This window comes from Schistocerca cancellata, chromosome 4, assembly GCF_023864275.1.
Source record: "Schistocerca cancellata isolate TAMUIC-IGC-003103 chromosome 4, iqSchCanc2.1, whole genome shotgun sequence".
Lineage (NCBI taxonomy): Eukaryota > Metazoa > Arthropoda > Insecta > Orthoptera > Acrididae > Schistocerca > Schistocerca cancellata.
The window spans coordinates 268,271,978-268,285,415 of record NC_064629.1 but is presented as its reverse complement, the minus strand read 5'-3'; the positions used below and the strand labels follow the sequence as shown (position 1 = coordinate 268,285,415).

Here is a 13,438-nt window from a genome sequence, read left to right as displayed (position 1 = left end):
CCTCATAGCGCAGCATGGTCTCGGTGGAAGGAGAACATAACACTACTGCTTTCTATAGTGAAAACTTTACAGGGTGACCAGCCTATCAAGGATTATTTTGGAATCTCGTTCAAAAGTTTATATTGCAAAGACTCCAGTCAAAGCTGTAAAAGTATTATTCTAGGGTAACTTTAGCCATACATACATGGCTCAAGCTCTCAACCTTTCACAACTGAGGTAGTTCTGCACAGCTAGAACAGCTGATAGGAGACTCCTTCAGGCCTCTGCTGAATTTGCTGGCAAATTCACTTCATCAGTTCAGCCGATAGGGAACACTAAAACAGGACACCATATACATGCTCACTGGTAGGTTCTGAGAAACTTAACACAGTCACTTAACTTTCTTCGGATGCGGACTTCAGACAGAGCAAACCCTCTTGGCAACCAGCTGTCATGCAAAGTGGACAACCTAGCGACATCCATCTCTCTCTCTGCTCGTTGGGATTTGTCATCCTAATAAAATGCTACGCTGTATTTCATTTATATTAGAAGAGTTCACATTTTAACAGCTTTCTCCACTAATTTATTGAACAGAAATGTAAACATTAATCAATTGTCTACAATAATTCCCTCAAATTTTCTAAAACAGTGTAACAGTGCTCAGGCAGTTCACCTTTGCCACACATGTAGAAACCTGCACTTTCAGAGTTAAAGATGTCGTCAGACCAGGCTTGAAGTGCATGATCGTCCTGTTATGAATCTTCTTGAAGGTTTTTCGATAACGAGAATGAAAGGTAAACATCTGACAGTATAAGGTCAAAATAATAAGGGTATGAGGGATGACTTACCGAACAGCCTACTGGATAGATTTTAATTTGAAATCAGCAGAATTTCCTATTATATAGTAGCAACAAACAATGCAGTGTTGTCTGTAGTTTTTCTTACACTGGGACCAGAACACATCTCAGTCGTTTGCAACAAATAGCAGCTGTAATACACGTCCTTGGGGTAGACTTCCTGGTGCAAAGCATCCTTTTTCAGCTAACACATGCAAAAAATTTTCATAAAGACCTTTACTCGAGTATATGCCTATTCCTATTGCTCAGCCATTCATTTCCACTCAAGAAACTTCCATTGTTGCCAGATTTATCGAAGATGATAAGATCCAAGATGGTGCCCACAGATGTGGCATCATTTGCACTGACGTTATGGCAGTAAAATCAAATTTTGGTGGGAAATAGAGCAACTGGGGTACCTTCATTAACCTAACTCCACCCACCTGTCCACCCACTCCTATGACGTCATCCCCCCACCACAACCACCACCACCATCACACCTCATTTTCAAATGACTGGAAACGGTCGGTGTGTGCTGAGCTAAAGGAGAGGAAGGTTATGTTAGTGAACTTCATTTCTTTTTGGTGAGAAACTGAAGTAAATATCGCTCCTAATTACACAACTATGTACGTAATGCTACACAGCAAGAGCCTAAAATCATAATACAGCTCAAAATTGATGATGTCACACAACTAGTGTTGTCCTGCTGGAAAAAATTCACTATACCACTACAAAATAGTAGGAGGTGGATTCAAAATAAGTAATAACTTCACATAGGACGCTCCCTTCACCAGCAAGTGGAAATAATTTCTCTGCTCCATTTCTGAATTAGGGGAAAACACTCAGTCTAATTTTGGTTGAAAACTGAAGTAAATATCGTTCGTAATTACACATCTGTATGAAAGGATAATTAAATGGACACTCTAGCTGCAAACAGGCGTTGATGTACTTCATTGGGGACATGTTGAAAAAGTGTGGCCCGACTGGGACTCGAACCCGGGACCTCCTGCTTACATGGCAGACGCTCTACGGGACTTGGTAGATTAATCTGCCATGAGTAATGAGTATGATGGGCAAACATCTATTAGGCGCACTATGAATGTAGTGGTGTGGACATGTTGGGAATGTGGATCTCACGGGGAACGTGCAAGGGATAAGTCCCTGCAGACGCACTATCCTCTGTGCCCGTGGTGGCTCAGATGTATAGAGCGCCTGCCATGTAAGCAGGAGGTCCCGGGTTCGAGTCCCGGTCAGGGCACACATTTTCAACATGTCCCCAATGAAGTACATCAACGCCTGTTTGCAGCTAGGGTGTCCATTTAATTATCCTTTCATTTCTAGCAAAGCTGCATGGTCATCCACGGTAAATGTTCTTTCGTGAACAGATACTACCGTCATATATACACATCTGTATGCCTAGTGCTACACATTGAGTGCCTAAAATTGGAATACATCTCGAAATTGTTGCTGTCAGACAACTAATGTTATCCTACTGAAAAAAACTCACAATATCACTCGAAAATAGTAGCAGTCGGACTGAAAAAAAGGTAACTTGACATAGGACGCTCTCTTCACCCAGAAGTCGATGCTCCACATGTGAAATGTGCAGGAAAAAGACTCAGCCTGAAAATATAACTGAAATAACCACGTAAACTGGAATGTGCCTAGACATTGCTGGCTGTTGAAAAGAAAAACGAGAACTTCAGTAATGTTAAAAAATTGGACTACACGTACCTACTACTGATAACAACATCATGCTAAAAACGATTATGAAAAGCGTGACACCTCTTCATCTTTAAATTACGGCTGTATGCTATGAGATATAAAACAACGTGAAAAAGCTTTGTAAATTACCAGATGGTAGTGCAGCACGTGTTAAAAGCTACTACACACGATGTTTGTAATCACACTTTTAATGCATAGCATGGCGTACCAAGAGATCCCAGGCAGCCAGAGGAATTATAGCTGTGTCTCACTCGGCGCTCTGCCAGTGCTGTGGACTGTAGTGGCACGAATGCATGCACTGCTGACCGTCATGATGCCAGACAGCCGCCAGACGAACTACAGAAAGGCACGCAGCACTGCAGTCCAAGCAGCAGCCGCGTGAGACAGTATACAGAGTCTTGTTATGATTTCACAAGGGTGACATGGTCCGTTCTGCAGGATCCAAACAAATGTGCACTCAGTCCGCAGGTCTAGAACAGTACCATACTTATGCATAATCTCTCTCAGTGTGTGTGTGTGTGTGTGTGTGTGTGTGTGTGTGTGTGTGTGTGTGTGTGGTCAGCAGCCAGCCGTCCTACACATTCATAAATAACAGACTCTATTGATCATTTTCACAGACAAAGTACATCTTGGGATACAGCTTTCTAATCTAAACCTTCAACAGTCGCCTCCAATAAACTGCTATTTCCAGAGCATTCTGCCATTAATACTCAAATATTTCTCAGTAGAGAGAGCAGGGTAACAATCCTCGGGGCACACCCAATTTACTCCCCTGCCAATGTTAATTGGCTGGCTCCACCCATGGTGTGAGCCATCAGTCCCAGTTACGGGTTTGTATAATGCACCAGCCAGGTGTCGTGAGTCTCAGCACCAGTGCACATCGCACTAAAAGTCCATGTCTTTCAAACGACAATGGAACTCGTGGCACAGAGCTACAGACGAGGAAACTGCCTTGTAATTGACCAAGAGTCGAGTACAAAGACCTGCTGGATGGTGTGTGTGTGTGTGTGTGTGAGAGAGAGAGAGAGAGAGAGAGAGAGAGAGAGACTTGTTTCACTCTGACAAAAAAGTGTGATATCATCAATCACACCACCTTACCTTCGAACAAGGGATTTTACACACCAAAAACGATGATATTTGTTTCGTCAATCGCGAATGAATTTACTGTGACACTTTTTATTCTGAAATCATAGAGTAGCGTATGAAAATTCCGAAAATTTCATGTATTTTCACATGGTTTGTCAGGATATCATACCATTTACCCAACTGTTCTCGATACAACCACAAAGCATTATGCTACTAATCGCCTGCACAGAGTAGCTCAGATAATAATGAGTGGAAAATATACCTCTAGAGAGCCGAAACTTTAGTGTGGGATGTGATGCAAACTGTTGCGTAATTAGAAACTTACCTCATCTGCAAAGATTTTTACTTGAAAACATGAAAATAGAGGAAACTAAAGGTTACACTCGTATTTTTTAATGAATGCCGTTGTCAATGATATAACAGCTTCCATATCATCCTTATGCTTCATAAAGTTACCTAATGTTGTAATACTCATAATCGTATGTGCCTCATATCTAGAGAACCAAAAAATGTCTTTTCAACCGGTGTTTCACCTATCTTGATGCAAACGTCGCATCACGACAACCAAATAAAGACGGGAAATGTGTTGAACGCCAGTATACCTCAGAGTCGAAAAAGAGGCTTCTGGAACTCTCAGACCTGCCGGACCAACGACACAAAGAGAGAGGGAGAGACTTGTAATGGCTTTCTCAAATAAGTACAAAACTATGAAGTGAAAAACAAGACAACCCTTCTTCTATACATGTTTGAACAAGCTGTAACAATTCTTTCTCTCTCTCTCTCTCTCTCTCTCTCTCATTGTGTAGTCCGTCAGGCTGGTCAGAGAGTTCCAGAAGCCTCTTGTTCCACTGCAGCGTGTACTGGCGTCCTATACATTTCCCGCCTTTATTTTGTTAAGAGAACATCGACTGGTACGTGTTGTTTGCATCAAAATGGTGAAACATGGAGGAAAAACATTTTCTGGTTCTCCTGATATGAGAAACACATATGATTATGAGTCTTAAAACCTTACATGACTTTGTAGTGTATATGGATAATCTGGAAGCTGTTACATCATTTACATCGGTATTTGTTTAAAAATACGAGTGGGACTTGCAGACGTGCTGGACCGACGAAACAAAGAGAGAGAGAGACTTGTAACAGTATGTCTCAAACGTGTATGAAACTAGGTAGTTGAAAGGAAGGGAAGCCTCGTTCCATACCTATAAGACATTCAGCAGTGAGCAAAGTCTCGGAAATATCTCTTCGTGACGACTGTACCTCTGGAAATATCAAATATCGATATCTGGCTACCAGGTTTGGTGATTTACTACACCATCCTCAGGCACCCTGAGTGACGTGTAAGAAGTCGGAAGACGATGGATGAAGTGATTGTTGTATCAACTAGAAATCTACGGGTGCCAGTGTTTGAATTCTGGCACCTATTTTGACGAGAATCAAGGTTATAATCTTCCTAAACGTCAGTCAGGGGGTCTCAAAATGGCGTAGGAAATTGTCAAACCTGGTAGCCAAATAAAATAACAGTTTGTAAATTAGACAGCTGAAAGGTCTTTGATTTGAAGATTAAAATGTTGCTGACTGTGGCTTGTCACTACAGTGTGTGTGTGTGTGTGTGTGTGTGTGTGTGTGTGTGTGTGTAACCAGGTAACACAAAAACCTGTTTTCTTGTTAACCTGTTTCCTTTTTTTGTGTTACACTATAATCTTCAACACAGCAGTTGAGTTATTTTTCATGATTAACCTTTGTATGACACTGGGGCACCGCCTAACTGTGGCCTGCCCCTTCTATGTATTAGAGTACCTACACTAATACTAATGCAATTTAGTGAAAAGCAAATAGTGATTTGCCTTCGAGTGACTTATTTCCAGCATGAGTACTCTAATCAGAAGGAGTAATTCCTGACACAAAGAAACTGAGATAACTGTTGACCAGAGCAATCTGTATGTCATTCACCAAGCTTGCAGCTTTTGAACACCAAAGAAATGTCCAAAAATTTGTCAACAGCATTACATGTATGATTAAATAAGCTGCTGATTGCCTACACCAAAATCCTCTGTTCTGCTTGAGAGACAACCAGAGACGTGGTGGGCTTCAGTTGCTATCTTATGAATGATTCGTTCCATGATTTTTACATTTGGGAGCGGTAAATTATAATTCATGTACTACATAAGTTATTTCTTCCAGCACCAATAAGAAACAACTTTTACCAAATCAGAATATCCCCTAAAGTAATTTAATTAGTTGCGCAGTTCACTCCACAGACCATTAGTGATATCATCATGGATTTGGAAATGCTACAAAACAATACATATCTGAAAAAGAAGTGTTATGCTAATGATCCTAAGGGGATACTTTCTCAAGAACATGGAAAAAGTAAATATTTGTCAATTTTTTCATTGACCAATTAGTCAAACAACTAGCCAAAAAAAGTTATATGTGTATGTACTACTGTGTATGATACTTCATATGCTATTGCAGCTAACAACTGTCACAATAAATGCGGTTTACAAAATTTACTTGTATGGGTCATAATGCTGTACTCAGGTTGTGTAGAGGTCAAATATTACAAGGCATTTATTTTATATGATGTAGTTAATTAGAAATATGTCAAACTGGCTGTACACTTACGTACACCAATGTTATAAAAAGACTTGGTCAGAAATAAACATTTAAGGCTCTTCTTAATCCATACTTTATTAGAAGCTTAACTGTTTTTGGTTACTATTGCAGTATTCAAAGTGTAAGGGACATCCTTTTGGACTACAGTAAGTGACTTTACAACTTGATGAAGGCTGCTCTTGTTTCTAGTGGTCATTCCATTCATTAAGCTGTTGCTTTGAAAGAGAAGTATATTCGTATTGACAAATTTCACTAAGAGATAAATATGTTGGGAATATGTAGACTTTTACAGATATTAATTGATGATATTCATCTCAGGTCTCTATCAGTATCAAGCCATTTTCTGAACACAATATTTCTGCAGTACACTGGGCTACTATCTATAGGCGAGAATGCTGTAGGCTAATCTCACCAGAACTGATTGATACCATGAACTACACCAGTTTTATACGCTGTGGAAGACCAACATTGCGTGCTACGCAAGTCGTTGCTGCTGCCCTCTAGCGCAAATGATGTACAGCACTCTAGGGATGAAGACTGGTAGAAACAGTAAATCGCTATGGTGTACCACTATCAATAAATTCTACTGGTCAAGTATAGGACCACTGTTTTTTAATGTCAGATGAAACCGGATTCAAAATGTTACTTAAAGGGTAAACCTTGTCTGTATTTATAATGTTTCTGCCAATAGCTTTCTTGAAAATACAGCACCAGGAATGAGATTCAGAGGCAACAATTTGTGTCTTTACCATAAAATATTGTGGGTCTTTTGGTAAGACAGTGCTCTGCAACACCAGATTTCTCAGGCTGTATCAAACATGTATGTCGATAGTGCTCAGTACATTTGTATTACATAATCCAAATTGTCTGACCAATATATGATTTCCGATAGCAGCAAGGGGTTTTTACAAACACCAGGCTACCTCTATCCTAGGCCATCTTTAACCTAGGCAAGGTGTGATCTAATCTTGGCTGATGGACAAAATAAACTTTTCATATTATATCTTTTTAAAATTCTTCCTATTTTTCAAAACATACACCCAGCATATGGTCAAAAGACTACCAGTCTACACACATCTTCCTGCAGTTTTGACATGGGCCCAAAATTGAAGGAATGATGGATCTCTTTTTTTTGTGTTGCCGTAGTGCTTTAACACAAGCTAAAAGTGGTGCAACTCATGTGTCAATGTCTCAGCAGCTGAGCTGGCATACAAACTCTTTGCCAATGTTTGCAGGCCCCAGTGCATTGGTACAAAGGATGGCAACTTGTTGCATGCAGATACGTCAGTGCCTACGTGACTACACTGCAATTCACACTTAAGTTCCTGGCAGAGGTTTCATCGAACCACTTTCACACTATGTCTCTACCATTTCACTTTCCAACACTGCGCAGGAAAGACAAACACCTAAATCTTTCCATCTGAGCTTTGACATCTCTTATTTTATTCCAGTGATCATTTCTCCCTATGTAGGCAGATGTCAACAAAATATTTTTGCAATCTAAGGAGAATGTTGGAAATGGTAATTTCATGAAAATAATTATGTATCTCACCACAGTGAAAAACGCCTTTGTTTTAATGACTACCACCTCAACTTGCATATCACATTCATTACATTATTTCCCCTATTCATGATAATACAAAACGAGCTGCTCTTCTTTGAACATTTTCACTGTCCTCCATCAATCCTATCAGGTAAAGATCCCATACTGCACAGCAGTAACTCTAGAAGAAGTTGGCCAATCATTGTGTAGGCTGTCACATGTTTTCAGTGTTCTGGCAGTAAAATTCAGTCTTTGGTTTGCCTTCCCCACAATGTTATCTATGTGAGCATTCCACTTAATTTCTTTTGTAATTGTAATTACTAGGTATTTCATTCAATGGGCAGCCTTTAGATTTGTGTGATTTATTGTGTAACAAAAAATTAATGGCTTGCTTTCAGTACTCATGTGGTTGACCTTATCCTTTTCATTATTTAGGGTCAATTGCGACATTTTTTCACCAAATTGATGTCTTGTCTACATCATTTTGCAGTTACTTTTGATCTTCTGATGACTTTACTAGGTAGTAAATGACAGCCTCATCTGCTCAGATTGTCTCCTAAATAATTTACATAGATTAGAAACAGCAAAAGGCCTATAGTCCTTCCTTGGGAAAAGCCTGGTATCACTTCTGACTTCCTCAGTGTCTTTCCATCAGTTATTATGAATTGTGATCTTTCTACAGGAAATCATTAATTCAGTCACATGACTGAAATGACATGCCAAAGGCACACAATCTGATCGTAAGCTGCTTGTGAGGAATGGTATCAACAGCCTTTCAGAAATATAGAAATATGGAATCAGTCTGAGATCCCCTGTTGATAGGACCCATTTCTTCATTTGAATAAAGAACTACTTACATTTCACAAGAACGATATTTTCTGATCATCTCCTCTGAGGTAATTCAAAATGTTTGAACACATTGTATGACATTAGTCATAGGGTTCTTGCTCCTACTCCTTGCGTCATGTATCACTTCCAATATAAACAATTACAACACAGTAATAAGTTCTGCCAGAGTCCAGGCAATGTACCTCCATTAACTCTGAATATGACTCACTACCATCAATAGCTGGTGGCTGTACAACATCATTTTGTAGCCCCACAACTCAATATAATAAGTTTATACCAAATTTGATACTAGTAGTCAGACGCGTTAGTGAATAATTTAATAAAAGATAAGCTGAATTTGCATCTGTTGTTTGAGATCCTGAAGGATAATAATATTGCTCAAAACAGATTGATTTCAACTTTGATATAAATCCCTTTTATTTTTCAGAAGTGCTGAATGTATGCAAATAGTAGTCACATACCAGTAGCTCACATAATAATTTCAATACCTATCAGCAGTGCAAAATTTTAGACTTTGTACAGACATAGCACTTACACCCAGAATCATTAGGTAAATAAGAAGGATTACCCCACACAACATTATAAGGTGCACCCACTGGTACAGGCACAGCATTTACATGTACATCATTGCCTACTGCTTCATCACCAAATACTGGTACTGGCACATTATCAATATTATCAATAACACAACATGCTCCACTGTGAGCAGGCTCACATACATTAATATTTGAAGAACTCCTATCATTATTCATCTCTGTATCTACACCCGTAGCCTGATTATCAATAATATCAACATTATCTCATTTATATATCAACACCTATTTCTATTTCTGCCATAACCACTATCTTTGTTTCAAATACCTCAGTGATCTTCAGTGAAGTAAAACCCAGAGTATTTTCTTCATTATCTTCCAGTTCAACAATTTCATCTCATCTCTAGCGAACAATTCTCGAATGTAATAAAAACAATCACAATTGCTATATTTTTTTAAAGAGCATGTATTATTAAAATTGTTCCTACTATTTGGGATACTATAGTTTTTAAAACCTTTCCACATGTTTTTATTACCTATAACTGCATCCATGTTGCATATTGCCACTGTTTCTCACTATAACTCTCCTACCTGTTGTAACCCTGTGTGGCTCTATTTTTTGCATATTTATTTGCTCCTCTTTAGACCTTGAGTGAGGCTCCAATTAGTTTTTCCGACAGTCTGCCATGAGTGCTTGCACCCCATGCCCTCTCTTCTTTTGGCCCTTGCCTTACTTCCTCGCTGCTCTATTCAGACATCTTATTTCTTCAGTTATAATTGCCTTTCTCACCCTGCTGTGTCTCACTTCAATTCCTTTGTGATTTTTATGTGCACTCCTATCATTTCTCCCCCCATTACTGTGATTTCCATTGAAATTATATTGTAATTATGTCTTTCATGATTTCCATTGCTATACCTCTGCTCAACAATCTTTGGTCTGTAATGCAGAGCCCTATCCACATTTTCTGTGGAATTCAGAAATTCCTCTACACAATCATTAGGGCTATGGATGATGTCCCTCTCCAGTGATTCTGGAAGTCTCCTCTCTTAATACAGAGATTTCTGTAAGAACTAATGGCATATACAAATGTATTAATTTATTTAATTCTCTTGCACAAAATTCCCTCATGCTCTCTTTACCACTCTTATATTTTGGCATATTAACAGATTCATTCTGTAATCTTATTTGTTTATCTTGGCAACGGCCTTGCTGCAGTGGATGCACTGGTTTTCGTGAGATCACCAAAGTTACGTGCTGTGGGGCGTGGTCAGCACTTGGATGGGTGACCATCCAGGCCGCCATCCGCTATTGCCATTTTTGTGGGTGCACTCAGCCTCATGATGCCAATTGAGAAGCTACTCGACTGAATAGTAGCAGCATCGGTCAAGAATACCATCTTACGACCGGGAGAGAGGTGTGCCTCTCCTATCTGCATCCTCCAACCAAGGATGACACGGCAGTCGGACCGTCCCGGTAGGCCACTCGTGGCTTGAAGACGGAGTGCTTTCATATTGTTTAGCTTGCCTACAGTATTTATTTAAGAACATCATTTCAAAAGTCCTAAATGCAACAGATGGCTTTGCAGGTCTGAGCTCCCCTTCAAATTGCGTCTTTACAAATTTAATGTTAGCCATGTTACTCATCCCAGAAAAAAATTATTTTCATGTGAAGCCAAGAAGTCCACTGCATGCTACCTACCCACATTGATTTAAATGGTACTTTTGTTTGTAATTGATAATTTTTTATATTTCTGTTCTTGTACCTCAAGATGACTTTCCATGGTTTCCACTCTGCCTAAATCCCTTTCCGACCTCATTAACTCTGTTATTAACTCCCATGGCAATTTCAACGTTATTTTCAAATTTATTTGTAAGCACTGTAAAATTAAATATTTAGCTGATCAGACTTTCCGCTTGCTGCATTTACCGTCAATTCCATTTCCCCTAATTATGAATCTATGTTCCCAGCTATTTCACTTTTTACACTTCCTATTGTACTCTCCCTGTTTCAATCTATGTCTCTAACTATCTGAGATCTCTTATTCCCCATTTGTGAATCTATCTTTTTTAATTTCTTACTGAATGTTAAAAAATGCATTCAGATCCCTTCCTGGCACTCACCCTATATCTTACCTTGTCTTTGGCATGCTAATCTTACTATCACTCCCTGCACCACGTAACCCACAATCACTTTTTAAATTATTAAATTCATTGGCCTTGGCTGATGATCAAACTACAAATTTACGATGCGACTGCTGACTGCAGGCTGACTTATGCCACCTCTGTTGCTGTGCATTTGGTCTCATGCCAATACAATACCACATGCAATGTGGACTTTCTACCTACCTCATATGATACTGTGTGAAACCATAATTTCAGCTGTTACATAAAAATGTGATGCCAGCTGTATGTGATGCCGTGTTAATGTGCCACCTCTGCAGCTCACAAGGGGAAGGCCAACCGATTTGGCTCAGATTTGGCAGGTCGCTTGTGTACAACCTAAAACGAAGGACTCTAAGATATTTTGGGTCAACATCCCCGCAATTGTGAGAAAATCACCCCTAAAGTTTATGACGAGAAATCGACTCAAAATTGGAGGAACCGATAGATAATTGTAAATAGAGCATTTTTCATCATCAGGTCCGCAAACGCAATGTTTTCCAGAAATCGAGGAGAGAAACTTTTACAACTGCCGCTTCTGTACCCACATGGGAAACGCTTTTCGCCGACAGTGCCGATAGCGTAATGACCAAGGTAATTGGCTGGCCATCGGAAAACCGAGGTTATTCTTTTCGTTTGTATTTTTCCATATCTCAATTGATAGTGATAGGAGGGGTTAATAAGGTAAGTAAATCAATAAGGAATGATAATAATAAGATAGGCAAACTAATTTCCCAAACGCCGTGAGTTAGCAAAGTATTAAACCTTTAAGCATTGTCACATAAAAACAACTCCGAGTAAGAGTGCTGCGAATTCTTCACGAGGCATCATAGATAGCCAACCGCGCGACGCTTTTTTATAACGAGGCACGGGACAGAATGCACGTGACGAGAGTTAAGTTGTCCCGGTTGCCTCTTCGGCATATCATAGTTGTGAACCTGGAAGAGTGAAGGTGTCCAGCACGATACTATGGAAGTGGATGGGAAGGAGTTGTTTTCCGTCATGAGGCTGCCGCGAACCTCGCAGATACATTTAGTGATTTTTCCATCGTTAATGCGCTGAATGAAATACGTTTTGTGAATGAATACATATGGTGATACTGTATGTAATTTGTAGTAATTAGGTTGTCTGTTTATTCCGTAGTAGCTATTTACTGTTTGTTGTGACATATCTTTCAGGTGCATAATCTGAATAATGGAGGATGTACACCCTTGAACTAGCGCTGTGGTATATAGTTGAGAGCCTGCCACAGACGATGGCAAGCGGGAAGTTACCGACGCTGTGTTTTGGTTTGTAAAAGCGTTGTAAGAGAGATGCATTATCAATGCACTACCGGAAGTAGCCAGTTCTGTTTCTCGGCGTTCCAGATTGATAGAAGAGACTATCGTCGAGGGATGTTTGGAGCTGACGAACGAAGTAACAACGAGAATACCTTAGGAGTGGGCTGCTGGTGCAGCGCTTCAATATATGGCCAACAAGGATTTTACGTTTGCTGCGTCATTATCTTGGGCAAGTCATTTCAAATCAGAGTATAAAATTCGTGAGCGGCGCGTCACTAAATACGTTTCTCATAAGGAGGTACAAAATAAAGAAGAAGAAAGAAGATTTTCAGCACGCAAACGGCGTCACTTATGACCGGCTTTAATTGTGATTACGTGATCAACACCGATCAAACAGAATGCGAGTATCGGGTGAATATTAGACGCATGTTATTGCATAAGGGAGAAAAACGAACCCTTGTCGCAGTTGGTAGTGAAAACAAACTAACACATTCGTACACGATGCAGTATGCCATCACAGCCTCTGGAAAAGTGTTGCCTATTTTAGGGGTATAGTAATAAATCGTGGAGTTTCCAAAGAAAGTGAGATTATGGGGAAGACAAAAGATGTTTCAACTCGGAAGTTCCGGCTGTGTACCAGTTTAGGGGCGACATACATGTTGACATAGGACACACCTTGGAGTTGGTATAAGTTATGGTGCACTTGACAGACATGGTTCCGAATCGACCGCAAAAGCTGCCGGTAAGCGAGGGCCACTGTGCGGTATGTGGAGCTCATAAATTCGATTCCCAAATAACGAAGCAGGTACCGACTGGGAGTGGGGTCGG

At 39.9% G+C, this 13,438-nt stretch overlaps 1 non-coding gene across 1 annotated transcript; it reads left to right on the top strand.

Moving 5' to 3' along the window:
* Positions 1-1,998: 1,998 nt before the first annotated feature.
* On the top strand, positions 1,999-2,073 carry Trnat-ugu (transfer RNA threonine (anticodon UGU)). Its single transcript has one exon. It is a non-coding gene; the product is annotated as a tRNA-Thr (tRNA).
* Positions 2,074-13,438: the final 11,365 nt, after the last annotated feature.